At 37.3% G+C, this 14,263-nt stretch overlaps 1 protein-coding gene across 13 annotated transcripts in view; it reads left to right on the top strand.

Moving 5' to 3' along the window:
* Positions 1-14,263, top strand: part of SYTL4 (synaptotagmin like 4) — a 69,903-nt gene that overhangs the window by 21,911 nt on the left and 33,729 nt on the right. For 7 of the 13 annotated variants that reach the window (XM_011237577.3, XM_019810224.2, XM_019810225.2 and 4 more), the window contains one exon: positions 9,036-9,109. The exons of 4 other annotated variants lie outside the window; for them this stretch is intronic. The gene's annotated coding sequence lies outside the window, so the exon portion shown is untranslated. Of the gene's footprint in view, positions 1-9,035; positions 9,110-10,435; positions 10,499-14,263 lie in introns of those variants that run through there. 2 more of the 13 variants (XM_019810228.2, XM_034653545.1) reach the window with 2 other exon arrangements.

Raw genomic sequence — 14,263 nt, 5'->3', positions numbered from 1 at the left:
AATACCTCTTAGAAGAAAAAACCCCCTCTGACATAAAACAACATTTTACTGTTTGAATACATCTAGAGTCTCCTACTGTTTTATAGGTATTCTGGGGTGGTAAAACTTCTGATTACAAGATATGGTTATATTTAATTTTAAAACTTTAACAAACTTTATTGACATATAATTTACATATGACAAACTACATCTTAAAAAGTATAGAATTTGATAAATTTTGACATCTGATATACCCATTAAAGCATCACCAAAATCAAGATAGTAAACATTCATTACCTTCAAGTTTCCTTGTGCCTTTTTGTAATCTTTCCTTCCTGTCCCTCTCTGTACTGTAACACTCCTCTCCAGCAACTACTGATCTGTTTTCTGCCACTATAAACGAATTTTTATTTTCTAGAGTTTTATATAAATGAAATCATATATTATGTGTTCTTTTTTGTCTGAGTTTTTTCAGTCAGCATAATTATTTGACATTGATCCATATTGCATATTGCAGTAGCTCATTCCTTTCTACTATTGAGTAGTATTCCATTGTGTGGATATACAACTTTTAAAAAATCCATTCACCTTTTAACGGACCTTTGGGCTGTTTCTAGTTTTTGGCTATAATGAATAATGCTGCTATTAGCATTCACATGCAAGTCTTTGCATGGACATATGTGTTTGCTTTTCTTGGGCAAATACCTAAAAGTTGAAGGGCTGGGTCATATGGGAGATACATGTTTAACTTTTTGAGAAATTACTAAAATCTTTCCCAGTGTGGCTATACCATTTTATAGTCCCTCTACAGTGTATGAGAGCTCTTATTATTTCAAATTCTGGTCAACATTTGGTACATTTTTTATTTTACTCATTCTAGTAACGGTATAGGGGTATCTCATTGTAATTTTAGTTTGCATTTTCCTTAATGATTAATGTTGTTGAGCATATTTTCTTGAGTGTATTTGCTATTCATATATCCTATTTGGTGATGCATTTGTTCAAATTTTGTCCATTTAAAAATTTTGAGTTGTGTGGTTCTTTTTAAATTATAGTTTTGAGAGTTCTTTATATATTCTGGATACAAGTCCTTATCAGATATACTATTTGCAAATATTTTCTTCCAGTAACTGGCTTGTCCTATTTTTTTTTATCAGCGTCTTTCAAAGAGCAGAATTTTTTAATTTTAATGAAGTCTAAGTTAACAAGTTCTGGATCATGTTTCTAAGTGTCATATCTAAGAAATCTTCACATTTTTAAAAATGTTGCTTCTGGATATCCTGTTTTTCCAGCATCATTTGTTGAAATGACTATCATTTCTCCACTGAACTCTCTTGTACCATTATCAAAAATCAAGTGACTATAAACATGTTTTATTTCTGGAGCCTTCTGTTCCATTGCTCTGTTTGTCTATCTGTATGCCAATACCACTCTCACTTAATTATTGTAGATTTATAATAAGCCTTAAAATCAGGTTGTGTAAGTCTTCTAACTTCGTTCTATATATGTTTTGTACCTCACAATACATTGTTATATTTATATATTTTACTTTTAACAATCAATTATTTTTATTGAAGTATAGTTGACACACACTGTTACAATGGTGTACAATATAGTGATTTGACAAGTTTATATGTTATGCTATGTTCATAATCATAGCTACCATATGTCACCATAAAATACTATTACAATACCATCATATATATTCCCTATGCTGTACCCTTTATACCAGTGACTTATTCATTCCATGACTGGAAGCCTGTATCTCCCATTACTCTTCACCTATTTTGCTCATACCCTCACATCTCTCCCCTCTAGAAACTATCAGTTTATTCTATGCATTGATGCATCTGTTTCTGCTTTTGTTTGTTTGCTTGTTTGTTTTGTTTATAGATTCCACAGGTTAATGAAATCATATGGTGTTTGCCTTTCTCTGTCTGACTTATTTCACTTAGTATAATATCTTCTACGTCCATCCATGTTGTTAAAAATGGCAAGATATCATTTTTTATGGCTGAGTAATATTTCACTGTGTGTGTGTGTGTGTGTGTGTGTACACATATGATATCTTCTTTGCCCATTTGTTCTATAAGAAAAAAATATTTTTACCCACATAGTTTGCCATTGCATGTGCCCTTCATTCCCTTTTGTAGACCTATATTTCTTGCTTTTTTAGAGGGGGGTAGGGGCAGAGGGAGAGGGAAATAGAGAATCTCAAGCAGGCAGTGCATGAGCCTGACACAGAGCTTGATCTCACAACCCCAAGATAACAACCTGAGCCGAAATAAAGAGTCAGATGCTTAACCGACTGAGCCACCCAGGCACCCCTAGACCCATATTTCTATCTAGGTTATTTTTCTTCTGCCCAAAAACTTTAACGATTTTTATAGCACAGGTCTACTGGCAATTAATTCTTTCAACTCTTGCATGTTTGAAAAAGGCTTTATTTCACCTCTGGTTTTGGATGATATTTCACTGGGTTTGGAATTCTAGGTTGACGGGTTTTTTCCTTTCAGTATTTTAGAGATGTTCCTCTTTCTTCTTGTTTCATGGTTTCCAATGATAAATTTCCTTTCATCATTGTCTTTGTTTCTCTGTGTGTAACATGTACCCCCTGCCTCCAGCTTTGACAATATTCTCATTATCTCCGGTTTTAAAAAATTTGACTGTGGTGTGCCATATGATGTAGTTTTCTTTATATTTCTTTGGCATGAAGTTTATTGAGTTTCTTCAATCTGAGTTTCTATTGTTCATCAAATTTAGAAAAATTTTGGCCACTGTTTCCTCAAAAAATTTTTCAGTGTCTTCATTTCCTTTGGTGACTCCAGTTACATGTACATTGACCAGCCTAAAGTTGTTCTACGGTTCATTAATGCTATTTTTTCTCTGTTTTTTTTAAAGTATTTTTTTCTTACTGTTTCATTTAGATAGTTCCTATTACAATGTCTTCAAATTCAGTAATCTTTTCTACTACAATGTGTAATCTGCTGTTAATCCCATTCTGTGTACTTTTCATCTTAAACATTGTTTTTACCTCTAGGTTTGATTTGGGTATTTTTTGTAATGTCTTCCATGTCCTTATTTAACTTTTAAAAATTGGAATACAGTTAAAATGACTGTTTTAATCTTTTTTTCCCACTAATTCTAACCTTTCTGTCAGTTTTTCGTTTTTGATTTATCTCCTCATCATGGACTGTATTTTCCTGCTTTTTTGCATGCCTGTTAATTTTTTTTTATTGAAGTGTAGTTGACACATAATGTTATATTAATTTCAGGTTTATACCATAATAATTTGGTAACTTCATTTGTTATGCTATGTTGAGCTCACGTCAAGTGTAGGTACCTTCTGTCACCATACAACACTATTAAAATGCCATTGACTGTATTTCCTGTGCTGTACCTTTCATCCTTGTGACTTATTCATTCCATAACTGGAAGCCTGTACCTCCCACTCCCCTTCACCCATTTACCCATTCTCCCACCCTCCACCCCTCTGCCAACCACCAGTTTGTTCTCCCAGTATTTATGATTCTGTTTCTGTTTTTTTTTTGTTCATTTGTTTCATTTTTTTAGATTCCACATATAAATGAAATCCTATGGTATTTGCCTTTCCCTGTCTGACTTATTTTACTTAGTATAATACCCTCTAGGTTCATCCATGTCATTGAAAATCATGCCTGTTAATTTTTTTATTGGGTACCAGATATTCTGAATTTTACTTTGCTTGGTGCTACATATTATTATATTACTACAAATATGCTTGAGCTCTGTTCTGGGATGTGCTTGAGTTACTTGGAATCAGATTGATCCCTTTCAGACTGTTTTGTTTAGGTTTGTTAGGCAGAACCAGAGCAGTACACAGTCTAGGGCTAAGTTCCCATTATGGAAGCAAGACCCTTCTGCATACTTTGCCCCATGCCCTGTGAATCATGAAGTTTTCCAACTTGTCTGCTGGAACAGACACTACTTCTAGCCCTGTATAAGTGACAGACACTGTTCCTTTGAATCCTTTCAGTTGGTTCTATCCTTGGCTTAGGGTAATTTCATCACAGGCGTGCCACGCACTGATCAGTGCTGTGCTGAATACTCAAGAGAGATCCTTGGCAGCTTCTCAAAATCTGTGTGCAGCTCTCTCAGGTATTCTGTCTTATGAACTTTAGCCACCTGTGTTTTCCTAGACTCTTAGCTCTGTCACTTCAGCTCAAGGAGTTCACCAGGTTCTGCCTACATTTCTGTTTCCTGCACCATAGTCTGGAAACTGTCTCAAGACAGTGAGCCTGGAAAATCCGAGGTCTCACCCTGTTTGTTTATTATCTCTCAGGGATCAGAGTTCTTCATTGCCTGATGTTCAGTGTCTTGAAAACACCACTGTTTCATGTATTTTATCCATATGGGGCAGTGGCTTCTTTCAGGCAAGGTGGAAATACATTTTTTGATACTCTGTCTTAGCTAGAATTAGAAGTCCACTGACATTCCAAAATCCCAAATTTTCTTTACCGATTATAACTTGTAGCCCAGTTTCAATTCTAACCTTTCAAAAATGTAGACACCATCACATTTCTTGTCATAGCCATATCAGTTCTGATTATCTGTGTTCAAGAGTATACAGAATCTGACATGTAGCAGTGTAAATCTTCTCACATCACTAATCAATTTCTGTGTAAAACATAGTATCATTTGCTTAAAAACAGCAGTTTAATTCAGAGCTTCTTGGTTTAAACTTATACCCGTTGAAAGACTCTGGTTCACTTTTTCGTGTTCAGTGAAGTATAAATTTTATCCAAATTGTCCATTTTCCTTGGTCCAAACAGCAAAATGCTCTTACCATATCACTTTGATGGGATGTAACTGATAATCCAATATAATTTATATGCAAAACCATCACATAATTACTACTTATAGGTTTAGAGGAACACTTTATTTTTTATTTATTTATTTTTTTGTGGGAAAGAATCTTTTTGGAAAGAAGTTTTAATATGTGATCAAGCTGGCTTTCATCAAAGATAGCAGCAACACAATCATAAAGATTGTGACACCTGTGGATAAAATCCACTTTAATATGAGTTCAAGTCTTTTTGTCCTTGAGCATGGGTCAGTTTTCCTCAGATTCTCCTGTCATCTTAAATATTCTCAGCATAGTTTCTCACTTTGAAAAACAATGCTTGAAACTTTGGTGTCTAGATGCACTTTAACTCACAATTCATGTGTGTTCTTTAAAATAAAGTAAATGTCATTTTTCAAGAACCAGTTAAGTCTTTTTTTTTATTATGTTAGTCACTATGCAGTACTTCATTAGTTTTTGATGTAGTGTTCCATGATTCATTGTTCACGTATAACATCCGAGTGCTCATTGCCATACGTGCCCTCCTTAATACCCATCACCATGCTAATCCATCCCCCCATTCCCTCCCCTCTAAAACCCTCAGTTTGTTTCCCAGAGTCCGTAGTCTCTCATGGTTCATCTCCCCCACTGATTCCCCCCTTCATTTTTCCCTTCCTTCTCCTAATGTCCTCCATGCTATTCCTTATGTTCCACATATGAGTGAAACCATATGATAGTTGTCTTTCTCTGCTTGACTAATTTCACTTAGCATAATCCCCTCCAGTTCCATCCATGTTCATGCAAATGATGGGTATTCATCCTTTCTGATGGCTGAGTAATATTCCATTGTATATATGGACCACATCTTCTTTATCCATTCATCTGTTGAAGGGCATCTCGGCTCCTTCCACAGTTTGACTATTGTGTATATTGCTGCTATGAACATTGGGATGTATGTGCCCCTTCTTTTCACTACATCTGTATTTTTGGGGTAAATACCCAGTAGTGCAATTGCTGGGTCATAGGGTAGCTCTATTTTCAACTTTTTGAGGAACCTCCATACTGTTTTCCAAAGTGGCTGTACCAACTTACATTCCCACCAACAGTATAAGAGGGTTCCCCTTTCTCCACATCCTCTCCAACATGTGTTGTTTCCTGCTTTTTTAATTTTTGCCATTCTAACTGGTATAAGGTGGTATCTCAATGTGGTTTTGATTTTTCCCTGATGGCTAATGATGTTGAACATTTTGTCATGTGTTTGTTAGCCATTCTTATGTCTTCTTTGGAGAAGTGTCTGTTCATGTTTTCTGCCCATTTTTTGACTTGATTATTTGTTTTTTGGGTGTTGAGTTTGAGAAGTTGTTTATAGATCTTGGATACCAGCCCTTTATCTGTAGTGTCATTTGCAAATATCTTCTCCCATTCTGTGGGTTGCCTCTTAGTCTTATTGACTGTTTCCTTTGCTGTGCAGAAGCTTTTTTCTTGATGAAGTCCCAAAAGTTCATTTTTGCTTTTGTTTCCGTTGCCTTTGGAGATGTGTCTTGAAAGAAGTTGTTGTGACCGATGTCGAAGAAGTTGCTGCCTGTGTTCTCTAGAATTTTGATGGATTCCTGTCTTACACTGAGGTCCATACAGAAGAATGAAACTTGACCATTCTCTTACACTGTACACAAAACTCTAAAGGGATGAAAGACCTCAACATGAGACAGGAATCTATCAAGAACCAGTTAAGTCGTAAAGCATGAATACACATATGAAACCTGACAAAATAAAAATAGCTAACGGAGAGCATTCTCTGTGTTATTACTTCATGCACATATTGTAAAAACTCATTGAATCTTTATAACAAGCTCAAAAAGGTAGGTAATTATCTTCATTTTACAAATGAGGAAATGGAAGTGCTGAGAGGTGTAGGAACTTGCCCAGGGTCGCACAAACTAGTGAATAGTGAGGTTGGGATTCGTGCAGGCAGTCTGATTCCAGAGTCTGCGCTTTTAACCACAACACCATACTGCTTCAAGAAAACAGAACCACTTTTCTCTCAGCTCTATTACTGCTCTTCAATTTCCATGAGTTAAGTTTAAACATATAAATATAAATAGATTTCTGGGTGAAGACATTCAGTAAACATTTATTGAATTTATACTTTGTATCAGACACTGTGCTAAATAAGTTCTTGGGGGTATGAAGTCCAGATACAGTGCCTGCCCCTAAGGAGGTAACACACGGTAGAAGTTTCTAGTTTGAATATGCACTGTATGTTTGGGAGAGGGAGAGGTACCAAGGTGGCCAACAAATTAAACACAGAGAAACTTGTTTATTTGCTGCCGGTGCAGGGACATTATTTGGTGTTTTTCTGATTCACATCAGTTTCCATTTTGGGAACACCAACAGTGGTTTTTAATGTAAACACTCTTCTTCCAAGGATTTCTACATTTTTGATAATCTTTTTTTTTTAAATATATGTTTTGGGCCCTTGTCCAGGGTCATAGAACTAATAAATAGCAAAGCTGAGATTTGAACCCAAGTCTGTCTTATGCCACTATATTCATTATTCCATGATTCCTATCAGTTTGGCTCAGTTTTTTGTTTTTATAGCTGGTCTTCAGAATTTAAAATAACTTGAGAAAGCTCTCCCCACCCCTTCTTGAAAACTAGCTGTTAATGTTAATGTTCACTTATTAATTATTATTATCTCCTAATCTATAGGTTTAGGGTATAATTAGATATATCCACTTGGATATATAATTGGGAGAGGTATGTTAACCTTCTATTTTGATAGATTTTCCAGCTCCCCCTGGCTTTTATATTTGCATTAAAATATTATCCTGAATTTTGAGCAGTAAATGTATATAATTTTCTAAATAAACCATCTTTCCTAAAATAACTTCCTGTGGATATGAGGTCCCAAAAGGATGCTATATTAAGATATTTAATCTGAGGGGTGCCTGCTTGGCCAGTCAGTTAAGCGTCTGCCTTCAGGTCAGGTCATGATCCTGGGGTCCTGGGATTGGGCCACCTGGCAGGCTCCCAGCTCAGCCAGGAGTCTGCTTCTCTCTCTCCCTCTGCCCTTTCCCCTGCTTGTGCACTCGTACATGCATGCTCTCTCTCTCTGTCAAATAAATAAAATCTTTTTTTAAAAAGATATTTAATCTGAGTCTTGACACCCCACGACTAACATGGAACAAATTTTCCATCAGAGCTTGGGTTTGGACACATGTTATCTGAGCTGTGGTTTTCTCAGTAGATAATCCTTGCTCTTTTGACAACACATCTGTGACTGAATTTCACTGAAGAGCATTAACAGGTATTTCTGGGCTTTGGTTTCTCCACTAAACCCTAGGATTCATCAGTTAGGAGAATATGAAAGATCACAGGTTTCCTAACTTCAAATCTGTCTGGTTTTATTTGTGCCTTCATTACTTTTCTGAGTTATGTTTTTCAAAATGTGTTATATCATTTACCATAAAACTCTTTGCATACAAAAGCATTATTTTTATTCCATATTTTCCTTTTTGAACTCCTAGAATACATTCCATGGTATGGGAGTGGTAATGGTGGTAAAACAGGCAGCAGGTTTCTTCTTTAAGATATTAATGATAGATTTAGTATGGTTATATGTTTGTTTGACTTATGAGTTATTTAGAGGTGTCTTTATATTTCCAAAATGTTTCAAGATTAAAAATGATCTCTTGTTATTGGCCTTATATTTAATTTCATTGAGGTCAGAGACCATGATCTATATGAGAAATGGTTTCTCTGAAATTTACTGAGACTTGTTTTACAATCTAGTACATGATAATTTTGGGGGTAGATGTTCTATATGTGCTTGAAAATATGTGATTTTGCAATTGGATAAAGATTTCTACATATGTCCACTAAATCAAGCTTATTTTGTTGTTCAACTTGTCTATATAGTTACTAATTTTTTATCTACTTGTACTGTCAATAACTGAAAGAGGTATATTAATCTCCCATTTTGATGGTTGATTTTTCAATTTCTCTCTAGTATACTTAATCTTCCTTTATATATTTGGAAGTGTTTAATTAGCACACACAGGTTTATTTACTCTATGTGCTGATTTTCTTTATGTGTTATAATGCTTTTATTGTCCCGAAGTTTTATTTTTTAGATGTTAATATAATGACATCAACTTTCTTTGGGTTGGCATTTATCTGGTATATCTTTTTCCATCTTTTTTATTTTCAATCTTTCCTCATCTTTATGTTTTAGATGTGTCCCTTGTAAAATGGCATAGCGGATTTTTAAAAATTTTATCCAGTCTATTAACCTCTGCATTTTAACGGGTGAGTTTTACTCATAAATGTTTTTTTATGTTTATTGATATATTGGAGTTTGTTTTTACCATCTTCTTTTTGCTGTTTGTCTCATTTTTTTTTCCTATGCTTTCCTTTTTCTCCTGGCCTGAGAAATTTTTTTCTTATCCTGTTTTCTTCTCCCCACTACTGATTATGTAAGATTACATCTCAGGCAAACTGGCTGGTAACAGGGTTATGTTTGAAATAACAACCCATGGTCAAAGGTGGGATTGGGGTGGGATATGGCTTTTCTGGAAAGAGTCAGGTTGGCAAATTATAGGAGAGAGGAGGCAGGGAGCTGAGGAAGTCATAGGTGATGGATTCTAAAACCTTTTTCTTTACAAGTGTGAAGCAAGGATGTCTGATAGGACCTGGAGGAACAGGAATTGGGAGTGTGAGGTGAGATGAATGAAGGCTTAAAAATAGAACCTGAAGAGACTAGGTAAAGGAACTGAACTCAGGGCAAGTAAAAACACTTATGGTTGACAGTGAGGGTCCACCTGAGGTCAGAGACCAAGCATTGTGTAGGACTTGGGTATAGGAGCATACAAGGCAAGACTATAGCATTGGTACAGGTTTGGGATTTTGATGAGCGGTTGTAGCAGAGGGATGAAGATATATGGATATGGGAGATACTTGTGAGAATGGTTCAAATGTTGAGTCATGTGGAGTCCAGGATGGGTTGGAAAGGAAAACAGATCAGCAGGAGGCAAGTAGACCAAGAGAAAAACTAAAGGTGGCCTCAAGAGACTGCGGTCATAATGAGGTTGAAGAACAGGTTTAGTGAGAGTGAGCTATGGTCAGCAAATGGGGATTCTTGAATTTAAGATTTTAGAAGGAGGCAGTTCTGGTGGATCAAGTCCATGAGTAAAAAACAAAGGGAAGATATACATTATTAGCAATTCTATTTTCTTATGATGCTGTCTTTATTTCCTCAACGATGTTCTTACTTCCCTGGCTCTTGATATTACTTCTTCTCATTGTTGTGCCAATGTGCCTGTCTCATCACAGAACTCTGCTGCCACTCCACAAATCTGGTTTTGATCTCATTCCCAGTGTGCCTGTGCTATCCTTGGTCTTTAGCTGCCAGGCAGTTGGTGATCCTATTTTATCCATGAGAGGCTGATATTTTGCCCAGTGCTTCATGCCTAACCACACATAGGAGAATCCGTTTGCACAATGCTTTTGATCACTCTGTTCAATGTTTTATTTTATTTATTTATTTTTTAAAGATTTTATTTATTCATTTGACAGAGCGAGAGAACATAAGCAGGTGGAGCAGCAGAGGGAGAGGGAGAAGCACGCTCCCCACTGAGCAGGGAGCTGGATGGGGTCTCCATCCCAGGACCCCGGGATCACGACCTGAACCGAAGGCAGGTGCTTAACTGACTGAGCCACCCAGGCGCCCCACTGTTCAATATTTTATCATTGCTTTGGCCATGATCCTGCCTGGACAGAGCCAGTAGAGCACTAGCTCTAGAATTAGATTGCCTGAGCTTGAATCCCAAAATAAACTTTGTTTATTTTTTTATTTATTTTTTTAAAGATTTTATTTATTTATTTGACAGAGAGAGACACAGCCAGCAAGAGAGGAAACGCTCTCTTGCAGGGGAAGTGGGAGAGGAAGAAGCAGGTTCTCAGCAGAGCAGGGAGCCCAATGTGGGGCTTGATCCCAGGACCCTGGGATCACGCCCTGGGCCAAAGGCAGATGCTCAACAACTGAGCCACCCAGGCGCCCCTAGTTTGTTTATTATTGGGCAAGTTAACCCAACTTCTCCTGGGTCCTCATCTATAAAATGGGGATAACAGTAGTACCTCATTCTTAGGGTTGTTATGAGGATTAAAATAGTTAATATATATAAGTACTGGGTTGCCCGGCATTATAGTCAGTTCTCAGTAGATGGAACCAGCGGGGTGATGACAGTGGTGATGATCAACAGTAGTGGCGGCATGTGCAACGCTGTGTGGTAAATATTGAGTTAGGTGCTGGGCCAGATACATAGAAGAATACTGAAAGCATCCTTGTTCTCATAGGCTGTATGTGTTCTCCTCGGGTATAAAAACTAAGAATTCTTCCTCAAAATTATCTATGAAAAGGACTATGAAAGAAGCTTAGTATCTTTTTTTAAAAGATTTTATTTATTTATTTGAGAGAGAGAGAGAGCACAAGAAGGGGCAGGGGCAGAGGGAGAGGGAGAAGCAGGCTCCCCACTGAGCTGGGAGCCTGATGTGGGGGCTTGATCCCAGAACCCCGGGATCATGACTGGAGCCAAAGTCAGACTCTTAACCAACTGAGCCACCCAGGCGCACAAGAAGCTTAGTATCTTACAGTTTAATAAAGACCAGGAAATAACCAAGTCAAGAAACTGTTGAGGTTTCAGGAACCTTATAACTATGCTGCATCATTTATTAAACTCTTTATTGTCCTGTAGGTAATTAGTTAAAAGAAGAAGACTGTAAAGGGAGTTTATGGTCTAGTTTTAAGGGAGAGCAGAAAAAGTAAATAGGATCCTCATTTCCTTTCTCACTGTGTCTGCACTGTGTTCTTTGACTGCCATGACTACCAAATCTGTCCTTTCAGATACCGTTCCTCTTCCTGAGGGCCAGCCCTGTGCTTCCAGCTACTTGCTGGGCCTAATTACCAGGATATCCTGTATGGAGCACAAACTCAGTATGACTAAAATGAAACTTCTTGCTTTACTTCCATACCTGGTTCTTCTCTTCTTTTTTTTTTTTTTTAATGTTTTTTTATTATATTTTGTTAGTCACCATACAGTACATCCCTGGTTTTTGATGTAAAGTTCGATGTTTCATTAGTTGCGTATAACACCCAGTGCACCATGCAATACGTGCCCTCCTTACTACCCATCACCAGCCTATCCCATTCCCCCACCCCCTCCCCTCTGAAGCCCTCAGTTTGTTTCTCAGAGTCCATAGTCTCTCATGCTTCATTCCCTTTTTTTTTTTTAAAGATTTTATTTATTTATTCAACAGAGATAGAGACAGCCAGCGAGAGAGGGAACACAAGCAGGGGGAGTGAGAGAGGAAGAAGCAGGCTCATAGTGGAGGAGCCTGATGTGGGGCTCGATCCCATAATGCCAGGATCACGCCCTGAGCCGAAGGCAGACGCTTAACCGCTGTGCCACCCAGGAGCCATTCCCCTTCTGATTACCCCCCCTTTCTTTATCCCTTTCTTCCCCTACTGATCTTCCTAGTCCCTATGTTCCATAGATGAGAGAAATCATATGATAATTGTCTTTCTCTGCTTGACTTATTTCACTTAGCATTATCTCTTCCAGTGCCGTCCATGTTGCAGCAAATGTTGAGAACTTGTTCTTTCTGATAGCTGAGTAATATTCCATTGTATATATGGACCACAGCTTCTTAATTTTGATTTGAATTTCCCTGATGGCTAATGATTTTGAACATTTTTTCATGTTTCTGTTAGCCATTTGTATGCCATCATTGGAAAAGCGTCTGTTCATATCTTCTGCCCATTTTATGATTTGTTTATTTGTTTCTCGCATATTGAGTTTGAGAAGTTCTTTGTAGATCTTGGATACCAGTCTTTTATCTGTAGTATAATTTGCAAATATGTTCTCCCATTCCGTGGGCTGCCTTAGTTTTTTTGACTGTTTCCTTGGCTGTGCAGAAGCTCTTTATCCTGATAAAGTCCCATAAGTTCATTTTATCTTTTATTTCTCTTGCCTTTGGCGATGTGTCGTGAAAAAGGTTGCTCTGGCCGATGTCATAGAAGTTGTTGCCTATGTTCTCCTCTAGAATTTTGATGGATTCCTGTCTCACATTGAGGTCTTTCATCCATTTGGAGTTTATCTTTGTGTATGGTGTGAGAGAGTGGTCAAGTTTCATTCTTTTGCGTGTAGCTGTGCAATTTTCCCAGCACCATTTATTAAAGAGACTGTCTTTTTTCCACCCGATGTTTTTTCCTGCTTTATCAAAGATTAGTTGCCCAAAGAGCCGAGGGTCCATTTCTGGGTTCTCTATTCTGTTCCATTGGTCGATGTGTCTGTTTTTGTGCCAGTACCATGCTGTCTTTGTGATCACAGCTTTGTAGTACAGCTCGAAATCCGGCATTGTGATGCCCCCAGCTTTGTTTTTCCTTTTCAACAGTTCCTTGGAGATTCGGGGCCTTTTCTGGTTCCATACAAATTTAAGGACTATTTGTTCCAGTTCTTTGAAAAATGTCCTCGGTATTTTGATCGGGATAGCATTGAAAGTGTAGATTGCTCTGGGTAGTATGGACATTTTAACTATGTTAATTCTTCCAATCCATGAGCATGGAATATTTTTCCATCTTTTTGTGTCTTCTTCAATGTCCTTCAAGAGTGATTTATAGTTTCTATAATATGNAGTTTCTAGCATATAGGTCCTTTACGTCTCTGGTTAAGTTAATTCCAAGGTAACGTATGGTTTTTGGTGTTATTGTAAATGGGATGGATTCCCTAATTTCTCTTTCTTCAGTCTCGTTATTCGTGTATAGAAATGCAACTGATTTCTGGGCATTGATTTTGTATCCTGCCACCTTACTGAATTGTTCTATAACTTCTAATAGTTTGGGAGTGGATTCCTTTGGGTTTTCCATATAGAGTATCATGTCATCTGCGAAGAGAGACATTTTGACTTCTTCTTTGCGGATTTGGATACCTTTTATCCCTTTTTGTTTTCTAATTGCCGTTGCAAGGACTTCTAGCACTATGTTGAATAATAGTGGCGATAGTGGGCATCCTTGTCATGTTCCTGATCTTAAGGGAGNTTTGTCTTCTGATTGCTGTTGCAAGGACTTCTAGTACTATGTTGAATAATAGTGGCGAGAGTGGGCATCCTTGTCGTGTTCCTGATCTTAAGGGAAAGGCTTCCATCTTTTCCCCATTGAGAATGATATTTGCTGTAGGCTTTTCATAGATGGTTTTTATGAGATTGAGGATCACTAGCCCTACACTCTGAAGGGTTTTAATCAGGAAAGGTGCTGTATTTTGTCATATACTTTTTTGCATCTATTGAGAGAATCATATGATTTTTGAATTTTTCTTTCTGGATAAAATCTATGATATTGATTGATTTGTGAATGTTGAACCACACTTGCATCCCAGGGACGAATCCCACTTGGTCGTGATGGATAAT

This window comes from Ailuropoda melanoleuca, unplaced genomic scaffold (genome assembly GCF_002007445.2).
Source record: "Ailuropoda melanoleuca isolate Jingjing unplaced genomic scaffold, ASM200744v2 unplaced-scaffold9814, whole genome shotgun sequence".
Lineage (NCBI taxonomy): Eukaryota > Metazoa > Chordata > Mammalia > Carnivora > Ursidae > Ailuropoda > Ailuropoda melanoleuca.
This window is presented reverse-complemented; position numbering and strand designations above follow the sequence as displayed.